The 12,016-nt window shown below is 41.4% G+C and overlaps 2 protein-coding genes across 3 annotated transcripts in view; one reads left to right on the top strand and one right to left on the bottom strand.

Moving 5' to 3' along the window:
- The window catches only part of LOC133144224 (tissue alpha-L-fucosidase-like), a 57,549-nt gene that overhangs the window by 10,163 nt on the left and 35,370 nt on the right, over positions 1-12,016 (bottom strand). The window lies entirely within an intron of this gene.
- The window catches only part of dlgap3 (discs, large (Drosophila) homolog-associated protein 3), a 53,177-nt gene that overhangs the window by 8,505 nt on the left and 32,656 nt on the right, over positions 1-12,016 (top strand). The gene's annotated exons all lie outside the window — the stretch shown is intronic.

Here is a 12,016-nt window from a genome sequence, read left to right as displayed (position 1 = left end):
ATACGAGAACTCCATTTATGAGTTGACAAAGCGTATATCCAAAATATATGAAGTAGAAGCAAAAATTAGAAAAATGTCCCTACCTGACATAGGTGTCAAACATAAGGCCCAAGGGCCAGATACGACTCGCCAAATCATTTTATGTGGCCCGCAAAGACAAATTGTGCATCGACTTCATGTGTCAATACTAAAATTACAAATTGCTAGAAAATTTGATTAGCATTCATCTTTTTAAAATATTGTTATTAGTCTCTAATTTCAAAACGAGTTATTCATCAGTTTGTTGCTCATAATGGCACTCCGAAGGAAACTCTGACTACGATGCGGCCCAAACCCCTGAAAGGTCAGATAGGTTTCAAATTTGAGTGACTTTAAACATCCAAAACATCCAACTGTGACATTTTTGCTTTCATTGTGGTATGCACATAAAAAAATCTATGGCCCGTCCAGAATCTTGAATTCTTTTACCGTTATTTGATTTTCCGCTAAAGCGAGCATAACGACAGCATCAAGACAAAGCTCGCTCCCTTTTCTAACGCTAAAGCGGTGAAAGAATTAATGTTGGTGTGAACTCGCCCACCCCGATAAGACCTCCATTCTCTTCTTCTACATGTCATGCGGTGACTCAACCGCTCTTCCATTCATGTGGAAAATGTTAGGACACGAAGCAACGAGGATATTTTTCATTGCACATCGAGGGCACGTTGATGACTTGTGTTGCACTCGAAGCGCTAGCGAGTGTTTATAATGTAACATTTGCACTCCACTACCCAGATCCTGCGGCCCCCACGGGAAAATTGATTCGCATTTCTATCTTTTCCTTCCATACTCGTTAGTCCTCTTAATGTCATCTACTCTTCATCTCTCACGCCAATGTCTTTATAATTCTGGTTCATCTCCTCGCTCACTTTGTTTAGTTGCCTCTTCCCTCTGGCTCTCTTGTCATGCCCGTTTTTATTTGATCGTTTCACGGCCACTATTTTCCGTTGCTACATCGTGGCCTCGCCGTCATCTTTTTGCTGCCCTTGTGTATACACCGAGCATCCGTCTAATCACCAATCGCTTTTTCTTGCGTCTCTTTTCCGTATTCCGCCGCGCCCTCCTCATCCTTCTCTGTTTGCGCCACTGCTGCCAAGTGTTATCCCTTCCTCCTCTTCTCCGTCTGTCTCTGTGTACCAGGTCCTGTCTTCAACCCACAGACTGGTTGACAAATAGATTACATCGCCAAAGACACCACATCGCACATCTTTATTTAAGTGCAAACACCTTTAAGAAATAAAAATAAAAATAGAGTTCGCTTAGAATTCCAAATACCGTATTTTCCGGACTATAAGGCGCACCTAAAAACCTAAAGTTTCAAAAGCCGACAGTGCGCCTTATAGTCCGGTGCGCCTTATATATGGACCAAATTCCTAAATTTAAACTGGCCCAAAGCATTGTGTCATGAAATCAATCATAAGTGGCCCGCTGAAGACTATGAATCATGAATCAAAAAGACTATGGATAATTATTTTGTGATTATAAAGTCATTTGTTGCGTCTGAAGTTGAAATAAAAAATTCATTGAAAGTGCGCCTAATAGTCCGGTGCACCTTATAGTCCGGAAAATACGGTCGGTCTTTTGTATGTTGAAAAGAAATATTTAATCAAGACTAAATGGTACACCTATATTTTAAACAGACCTTGAAATTCGAGGCTTTTTCTCGGTTGATGTTGGCGCTCCCTCCTCGTGCATACAGTAAAGTACGTACTCGCTTGATTTATTATTTATGAGCCAATGCAACATATGATGTTGATTGCCTCAGTCAAGGTTTGCAATGCGCAAGTGGCCTATGATTATGCAAGTGGAAAGTCGTGCTAAATAGTTAGCGCAAACTGAGATAGCATTAGCACTGTAAACAAGTCACTATTGGTCACAGATGCTTTTCCGAGACATGACCTCATAACTGTTTGGGATTTCAGTTCTCACTATTCTGTTGTTGTTGTTTTTTTACTATTTATGTTTGATTGCTACGCTTGATTATGCAGCACGCACTGCATACTAAAAAGTCAGCCATGTGCATAATTTTAAATGAGAGGGAACCAAATGTGTCCCATCCACTTTAATTTGGACTATTTGATACTGACGAACAATGTAATATCTTTGTGCATCAATTCTCTAAGGTGGGCAGGTATTCATTTAACCTGTCCTGTTTTTTTCTCATATTCTATTTATTCATTTATTTATTTATTTATTTATTTTTGTGTGTGTCTAACATCAGCTGGTTTACGCCATCTCATTTAATTTGTCATTATCGAGCCACATTTCACGGGCACGAATGTATCTTTGCCTCTCGGTATTCCGTATCGCACGCATTAAGGTAATGGATATCATTTCACTGTGACAAATGCCCCTGAGGGTGTAGTTGAATTTAGAAAATCAGAAGAAGAAAAAAAAAAAGTGAAGAAGATGGATGTCAATGTGTGGTGAGGACACTCGATGGAAAATGTGGGAGGGCTTCTTTGTCGCTTTGGCACATAGACACACACCGCTCCGAGTGTGACACATGTGGCCCCGGCGAGCAGGTGCTTCGGCCATAGAGTGAAAGAGAGTATGAAAAATTGATGTGGCCTACTTAGAGCATCTGAGCAGAGACCGTGGCAAGAGAGAGAGAGAGAGAGAGAGGGCGCCACGGCGGAATGATATGAGATTTTAGAGTCAAGCAAAGCGTATCTTTTCCTCCTTTGTGCATCACATCACATTGTGTGCACGCAGTTTGCTGCAAAAAAGTTGAAGTACTTTTTGCCCGCAGTCCCACATAGCTCTCATTAGCCCATCTCACACTTTTTCAACACTATTTAACCAAGTGCGGACCCTTTAGCTGCCCCCCTCCCCACCTATTGAAATGGGGGGGAGTCAGCACAACGGAAAACGCTGCATGTTAATCAACGCTCGCCGACTCCACGACAAACAGAGGAAGCCTCCTTATCCAGTTTTCTCCGGGGAATAAGCTAACAACCAAACAAGGATTTATTTATTAGCGGTTATTGCATGTTGCCGAGCATATCGGTTGCGGGATTCATGCTGTCGTCAGCAGTTGGCTTACTGTAAAATTCACCTTCGCAAAAACTTCCCATTAAGTTGAAAGCAGCGATTCTCACTAATTAAAAACTTTGCGCCGGGATGCAAAATCCGTTCCAGGGTCAGTTTTTATGGGTCGCACATTAGAGTAAAAGGCTTTATGGCTATTTCATCACTCATCAACCAGATACTTATGATCTTGGCAAAGGGATTTTTAATTGATGTTTTTTTTTTTTAAATAAATAAATGAATATCTCCTTAATCATCCGATTAAATATGCCGACTTTATGTTGATCCGTGATGTATGTTAACAGATTTGGACCTGGATATTATATTTAGGGCTTGGGAAAAAACACGTTTCAGATATCCTGGAAGTAATACCACCATTATTTGGACTTTGAAATATGAAGCTGGAAGTCTTTTGCTTCAAGCCATTTGCCTGCATACTTTATTTTGCTGGAGTATTTAATAATATATACTGACTCAACCTTGAAGTTAACAGAACATGTAGCTAATTATTTTATATTTATCCGCGGTCCGTGTGGAAACTATTCAAATCCACGCAAAAACACCTTCATGTCTTAAGACCTAATTGTCACCGTGACCCGGCATTAGCAACAAAGACAATAAGACTTAAGAAAAACCAGCTGACAGATGGTGTTAACTATAAGTACGAGAGGGTGACCTTTAAAAGTTTTCATTTTTGCAAAAGAGGAGAAGAAGTGTTGGGATGATGTTGGTGAAATAATGATAATTAAGGTGACTTTTCTTCTGTAGGTGGGAGGGGGGGGGGGGGGCACAAGAAATATTCCACTGAAACTTCCAAGCAATCCAGCATTTCAGAACGTGAGTCAAATGACAAGAGGATTGGCTGGCATGTCTTGCCCAATCTCTGCTTAAACCAACGTGCCCCTGAGGAAGAAAAGTTCATTTTGACATGAGGCGCAAATCTAACAGATGGAGATGTAGCTTGCGTGCGAATCCGATGGGTGTGGATTTATTTTGCTGTTCCCTAATGAAAGCCAACACACGGGCACAGCTCATTTCTCCAAATATTTCTCATTTCAGTTTTCACCATCCATCTCCCTTAACAATGCAAAAAAGATATTGATAACTCCAAAAATGTCTAGCTGTTTCTTTCAATACAAAACATAATAACTCACAAGTAACCAGTTAATCCCCTACTCCAAGTCTTTTCCTTTTTTTCAAGATGCTGTCCCTTTCCTGACTGCCCATTTAAGGATTTAAAAAGAGCTTCTTCAAGGCGTAGAGAAAATAATCCACTGTTTCCATAATCCTGCGTGGATGGATGCACTCAAGCCATCATTTGCACACATATGCATATTCAAATCAGGACACAGGCACGAGTACTCACACACACTTTAAACATGCTGCAGGCTTTCCTGGATAGTGACAAAATGACGTGATGGAGTGGACAGTTTACTTATGATAAACTAACACGGTTTCTAAAACTCCAAGCAGGTAGTGTGAGTACAAACATTTGTTAGCCAATTAGCACACGGTTATTTTCTGTTGTTCACGTCTCCCCGTGATCTTCAAGTGTCAAGAATTGCACTTTAAGTGTAAATTCAAGTGGGAAAGGTACGTCGAGATGCTCAAGGTGTACGTTTTGGGGTTGTAATATCACACTTGAAGTTGTGATCAGATCGGAGTTGAGGTAGCAGCAAATTGAGTTCAACGAAAGAGAAAAGCACCAAAAGGAATAATACAGAAGTTAAATGAAGCTTCGGAATGATTTGTTGAACCACAGCTAGCTAGCTAGCGTCTTGAATCTAATATGCTTCGGAATGAATTGTTCAACCACAGCTAGCTAGCTAGCGTCTTGAATCTAATATGAGTCAAACAAATGGTATTCTGAGGACAACTATTTTGAAGGTTTGAAGATAAACAATAACTCAGTGCCGCATTACACAAACAAAGACTGTATTTTCCGCACTATAAGGCGCACCTAACAACCTCTAATTTTCTCAAAAGCCGACAGCGCGCCTTATAATCCGGTGCGCCATATATATGGACCAATATAGATTCGTGTATGAGGACCAATTTATTAAAGTACGTGTTTATTTTGTGTGATATTAACGTTTGAGCAATGTTGAGTTATTGATATATTGTTATTGTTTTCACTATTTCGAGTGTTACTATATTGTGATTGCATTAATGTTTCAGCAACGTTGAGTTATTTATTCTATGCGCCTTATAATCCGGTGCGCTTTATATATGGACAAAGTTTTAAAATGGGCCATTCATTGAAGGTGCGCCTTATAATCCGGTGCGCCTGATAGTGCGGAAAATACGGTACATCTGAACCACAAAAAGTGCTCGGTCTCCCAACCTAGTTTGCATGTTTTTCTGTGTAGGAGCATTTATGCGCAGGCACAAAAAGGGCAGGAAGACTCCCTGAAGGAAAGACCTCATTCCGAGGCCTTGCCTGTCGATATTACTGCTACAAATCAGGGCTCGCCACTGCTGAGAGGAGCAAATACTCACACACAAACACACACGCCGACTCCACTGGACAAGGGAATTATGACCAATCTGCCTGTTACTGCTCCCCTGCCACTTTAAGCTACATGAGAGTCGTTGGAAGGCTCTCAGACTTATTGAGCATGTGCATTATATGCTGATGCTCGGGTCCGTGTAGCAAACATGGCGCAGGGTGGAGAAACAGATGTGAGCAAATATAGTAAGCAAAATTTGTATGTTATTGCCATTATTCCATTTTTTGCTTTCGATTACATCATTGCAGGCAGCCACGGAAAAGTAGTGCAAAAATAGTACGTCTAATGTTTTTGTTTCTCCACTGTATTTATAACTCCAGTATGGTTACGTATTAAACTGAAAAGATGTAGTTGAATTGTCTTTTGGCAAAACAGAACATTGGCAATTATTTCTGGAAAACTGACAAATGGGGATGTAGGAAGTTAATTTCCATGCTGAAGTAAGAACAGATCAGAAAGTTGAAAGACCAAAGATAACCGAGGCCAAAAATAAACTAGCAGAAGGAGCCGGATTGGAAATGTTTCCCAATCGTCATACTTAAGAGAATTAGCATCTTGTTTTCTAATCAAGAACCATATCAAGTTACAACTGATAACTTCCCCGTGATAAGAAAGGTAAAAGAAAAAAAATAAGGTTGCAAGCAAGTCTCAAATCTTTTCAGGGACTGCGCCAGAGAAAGTCATTTTAACGCCTTTTGGGAATTTACTTTTCACTTCTCACCGTGATCCCACTGGCGGACCGCAAAGGGCTCAAACTCTCGTAGCGAGATCTCTGTTATCAGCCATCCATCTGTTCCACAAGCGCAAGACCTCTGCTGACATGGGGGAATTGAGTAAGTGGAAGAAACAAAGAGGGGTGCGACAGATAGTGAGAGATCAACAGAGTCTTTGCACCAGTGGTGATAATGTGACTGGATGATTGGTTGGGGTGTCAGACGAGTTTGTGTCACAGCCGTGTCCATCTTCACACAAAATCAGACAGCCACCCACAACTCAATATTCTGACATGGCCATACTTCCTAAGCTTCAATACAGAAGACATCCAAGTGGTCAATCTGCATGATGACATCACAGGTCATTGTTTTGCAGGAACTGAGTATTATATTCCTCTACTTGACTGAACCGAATACTTTTGGCATTCTCGCAGACTCTACCGCCATTTTCCGGTCTTTGATTTTTCCCTATGATTAATTCATAACTACGTATTTTCACATACAGAGACACGTAAAACCACTGTCGGCCATCCGCTTTCAAAAACTTTGAATTGTTATGCATGCCCCGGCGTGTTTTGCTTATTGCCACTTCCCACGGTTTAATAAAGGCATCTTTATAAACGGAATAATTCATCGGCCGAAACGGCATCGTTCCCGGTTTGTTGACAGAAGCCTGTGATACCGTCATAAGAGCGTGTTTATTACTTTTTAATGAATACGTTATTACTACTTCTCTATTCTGAGTGTGCTGCGTGTTTGATAGATTCAAAAAGAAGCACTCCAGAGTCGAAGCCATCAAAAGGAAGAGCGCGGCCAATGCTGACCTCTGGAGAAGCTCACCTTCACCGGGTCAAATCTGACCTTTGTCTTCCTCCTGCTCCAAGAAGGCTTTGATCCGTGGCGAAACGGCCGCGCTGGGCTTTGGTGACGCAACGGTCCTCTTGGAATTGATTTGGTTAAGGAGCCATTTGTTTTAATTAGCTAATGAATGGAGCTGGTTAAATTGGATGGATACTGGGTCGAACGTACGAATTGGCTGGAAAGCGAGTCAAGTTGAAGCAGCCACTGAGTGCGTGTTGTATAATTTCATCTGGAGAAGATTTGGATTCAATTATTTTATTTGAAAATCAACTAATCAGGTTTAAATGCTCTTCAGAAGAGCTATCAGAAGCGTGATTAACAATCATTCCATGGCGCGGAACTAGTGACTTAATGAAGGAGAAGGAGCGGAACAAGAGGAAAGACCAAAGGCACAGCTGGAGAGGGTGAAGATGAACGGCAAGACAAACAGATGGTTTCAGCTTTCTTGCTTCGGGCATTTCATATTCACAGAAATCAGTGGGAGGTTGAAGCGAGGAGATGAAGATGATGAGTTCAAGCAGTGAATCTACATTTGTGTTTGCAAAAATACGAAGGACTGGTACGTCGGAGAGAAAAGTCAAGACTGACATTGGATCATGTCAGAAAATATACGGAACCAGATCTGGAGGTTAAAGGTCACAGCTTTTCCAGACTTGGTTTTTACCAATCCCCTCCTGGCATTATTGTCTTCTACCTGAACAAGAACTCTCTTGCCAATGACAGCAAATGATCCAAACAGAAACATCACTGGCCCGAAATCCTACGATGGAGTAGTGGTAAATATCTGATTGACAGCCTATTTCCCCTCTGGCACTTCACTTGGACACCCGCACACATTGATACACTGCCAGGTTAAATGGGTAGTGAATGATGGATGCTCGCGCCCATCTGCTCCGACCCGAGAGACAGCGGAGGACTCGTTTGGCTCAGCGAGCTGCGAGTCCGCCGTGACGTTTGAATACAGCCGAAGCCTGGACGAGATTTGCGTCTAGAAAGGAGAGCGTGGACTAAAAAGCCTTGTGACCTTCGCCGAGATGATCTTCATTCCCGGTATGCTAATGAACTATGTGAATTAGCCGCGGTGCTCCCGAGCTCGAAACGAATCTGTTTTTTTCTCCAGAGCGGGCACCTTGTCATTTTGTTTTAATTGCCGTGCTTGTGCCCCGATGCAAATGGACAGCTTGATGCTAACTGTAGCCACTCCAAAAACACTTCTACATCATCCTGTGAGACGACTACACTCGATCTGCCTGAGGGAACATGCTAGGATGTTGTGTGACGAAACGGGGAATCTTAGTTCTTATCCTGTTGGTTCTGCCTTGTTGGTACCTGCAAATGCCACGTCACAGACTCGTCTAATCCGAAAAAGATCCGGATGATGCAATCCGAGCTCGCTCATCTTTTCATCTCTCCTGCTTAAGACGTCCAGAAGGTCAACGGTGCAGTGTTATGCGGCGGATAGCTTTGCCCTTTATAACAAAGAATCGGTGCCAATTAAAGACGATGAGTACGCCGATGGATTGACCTAAGTGTGTGTGTGTATGTCGGGCTTTTTTCTCGCCACGCATCTCACACAAACACACGGTCTGAAAATGTCAGTTATTCATCCGGGGAGGACGCATTTATTCAAATATTTGCCCGTATTACCGCGTCCTGCTTTTCCTCCTTCTCCCGTCTCGCAAACTATTTATTCTGTGTCAGACTATATCCACATGGCAGAGTTCGGTCGCTTTAAAAAATAAGAAAATGTCACAGCCGCTTTGTATTGTTTCCCAACACAAGAAGGAAAATCACTCGGAGCGTTTTATGGAAGATTTTTATTTTTATTATTTTTTGCTAGTTACGGCTGCTGAGGCAATAGACCTTCATTGCTGGTGTTATTAATAACCCTTTTCATGTCGGGAGTGTGCATCGCTACTGCCTCACATCATTCCGAGCTTTACGATTGTTGTCTTCTGGATCGTTACATCGGAAATGTACGTCATAAAGATAAATATTAGTCGCTCATCCATGACCGATTTTACAATCTTTGATTGTAACGTTGCAGTTTTCACTCATAACTATAACATTTCTTGATTCTTGTGTACATTATTTCCCTACTGTTAAACATAAATTGCACAAAATAATTTTTGAAGTCTCCATTTTTTTTTTTTTTTTGCTTTAGCCCATTATTTCAGTTCATATGGAAAAATACATCCAAGGTCACCTTAAGTGGAAATCTGGCTCACTGGATTACAGTTTTTTCAGCATTTTTATAAATGCCAACAAAGTCATGCTGCTTGAATGATCCTGATATCTCTTTTTTGAAATCGTATCACGCTGCTACCTGGATGCAAACTCCAAAATAGGATTTACTCCCCGGCTTTTTTTTTTTTCCAAGCTAACAGTGGCACAACAAAAAAAAATGGCTTTGAGCTTTTGCGGATTTTTTTTTGTTTGTTTCCTTGGGTTGAAGGCTGAAGCTCTTTATGTACAAAAGTACGCTACAATTGATTTTTTTTTTCTTTTTAAGATACAAAGGACATTTTGAACCTATTGTAAGCAACGATCCAGCTCCATCCAATCCATTTTGTAACCACTTTTTTTCAGTCTTGGTACTGACTTCATTTCTGCAGTGGAGAGTAAATTCTTGACATCATCTCGAATAAAATATAAGATGAGGACTATTCGGGTATTCTGCCCATTGCTGATATGTGCATTTTCTTTTAAAGCCATGTAGCTCCCACGGGTAGGTAAGAGAGTCTGCTCAACATTTTCACCTCCCCTCACTTTCCTCCTCGCAGCAAAAAGACACCCGAAGACCCTTAAACAATTGTGTGGGGGAAAAAAACGACCCTACAAATGAAGATTGTTATTTAAGCTGCCGGCAATGTTGTCATGCAACAATCAGGGCGGGAACTTTCCTCTCAGAATGTGAGTGCATAGTAAATAGCGGTGTGCACAACTCGCCCTGGCACAACTCCCACGATATGAAATATTAATGAGACACGAAGAGGAGGGGTATGAACTCGTGACCTCATACTTCATAAAGAACCATATATGCACTATTCGGCTTGCTGTGTTTCTAACCATGTTTGTGTTATGTGAATGTAAGGATGCTGGTGCGGTGATGTTCTCATGTATGATGCATGTCACTAAGTGCTGTCACAGGACAAGAAGCAAGCCAAGGAGATGGCGGTGAAGCATAAGCGGGGGAAATGTTATGCAAGGCTGAATCTCATGACATGGACCGTACATTAAGATTAAGCCCTGCGCTGTCATTTTACTTAACTTTTCCAAAAGTTGTTTTGCCAGCAAAACAACATGAGATCATGTTCCGGCTAGCTTTAGTGAAAAGATAAACACAAGCAGAAATTGAGAGTGTGCAAAAAAATAATACATTTTTCAACAAGATGCAACACTTTCATTTCATCATTTGAATGTCCTGAAGGCAAATTGGGAACAAGGCATCAATCGGCTTCAACTAAATACTCAACCGTGATGTTTTACCTCTCGACGAACCCCCTCAATCACATTTTGCAGTTCGTATTCAACGCAAATCTACTCGTTGGGAATGCAAATGAGATTCCGGTTTTGCTGTGTCCACAAGTCAAACCTCTCGGGCAAAATAAGTTGTCTTAAAACATGCCTTGAGTTCATGAAAAAGACTAGCAAGGCCTCCAACAGTGCCCATTTCACATCCTCCTTTTGTAATGTGCCATTTGAAGCGCCATTGTCATTTCCCCGCAAACTGTTTGGTAACATTTTGGTAACAACAATCGTTTTTTTTCTCCCCACCCATTAATTCCTGTGACATTGTTGCAAACAACCTTTCTGTAATGGAGAGAATCCTGTTTGGTAGAGAATACCTTTTCTTTTCTTTGCAAGTCTTAATGCACCGAGATGGATTCCATTCGATCAGAGCGGCTCCGTAACAGCGGGGGCTTCACAGACCAAATTCTTTGCTAATCCCTGTATTGCTTGAGGGCTACAAGCGGAAAGCGAGGTGGCATAGCACACTGGTGCCACATTTTGGAAGGAGAGAAAATGAATGTGTCACTTTCCATTTGTACTTCCTGTTTTATTTTATTTTTTGCTTGTATTATTTGCGACTTTTGCTAGCGTGACGAAAAAAAGATTTGTGCGCAGACTTGTAACCTTTGCATTGGAACTCACACACAGAACATGCATATGTAATTAGTATGTAAATAATTGGTGGTCAGATTTATATGCGTAATTACGGTGTGGTGTGTATGTGACATGGCCACGTTTTTTATGGTGTGTGCTGGTTAAAGACTGACACACACATTCTGGCATTTACATGTTTGTAATCGTTCAGATTTTCCACGTGTCAACACAGTTTAAGCCAGAGGTGGTTTATTCTGCCGAGGAAGAGAAAGCGTTGGCGTTTTTATCGAAATGAGATTTGGAAAAAAATGTTGAAAAAGTAACCATAAATGAAGAAAAGAAAAAACTTTTTTTTTTTTTTTTTTACGATGATGACTGATGAAGGAAAATGAGAAGTCTTGGAGGTTGTGTGGAGGTCATCAGAGGAGTTGGCATCGTCACACAGAATAACATAATCACCTCTCTAATGAGGCGGTTGCCCCACGCTGGGCGCCAACATAGCCCACAGCAGCCCAAAGCTAACAAATCACACACACACACATGCATGACGACATTTAATTAATCAGAGGAATAGAAAAGGGTGAGAGGAGTCCAAACTGCGACATTCTTCCTTGTCAAAAATCAAAGCCGCCGCTGTGCTTTGCACTCTGTTTCCTAATTAGTACCCAGCCATGGCTCGCTTTCTTTTGTCTGCCTTGTGTGCTTGTAGGTGAGTTTTAACATTTACACAAGAGTCTCAGCGAAAGGAAGCCTTTT

This window comes from Syngnathus typhle, linkage group LG20, assembly GCF_033458585.1.
Source record: "Syngnathus typhle isolate RoL2023-S1 ecotype Sweden linkage group LG20, RoL_Styp_1.0, whole genome shotgun sequence".
Taxonomy (NCBI): domain Eukaryota; kingdom Metazoa; phylum Chordata; class Actinopteri; order Syngnathiformes; family Syngnathidae; genus Syngnathus; species Syngnathus typhle.
This window is presented reverse-complemented; position numbering and strand designations above follow the sequence as displayed.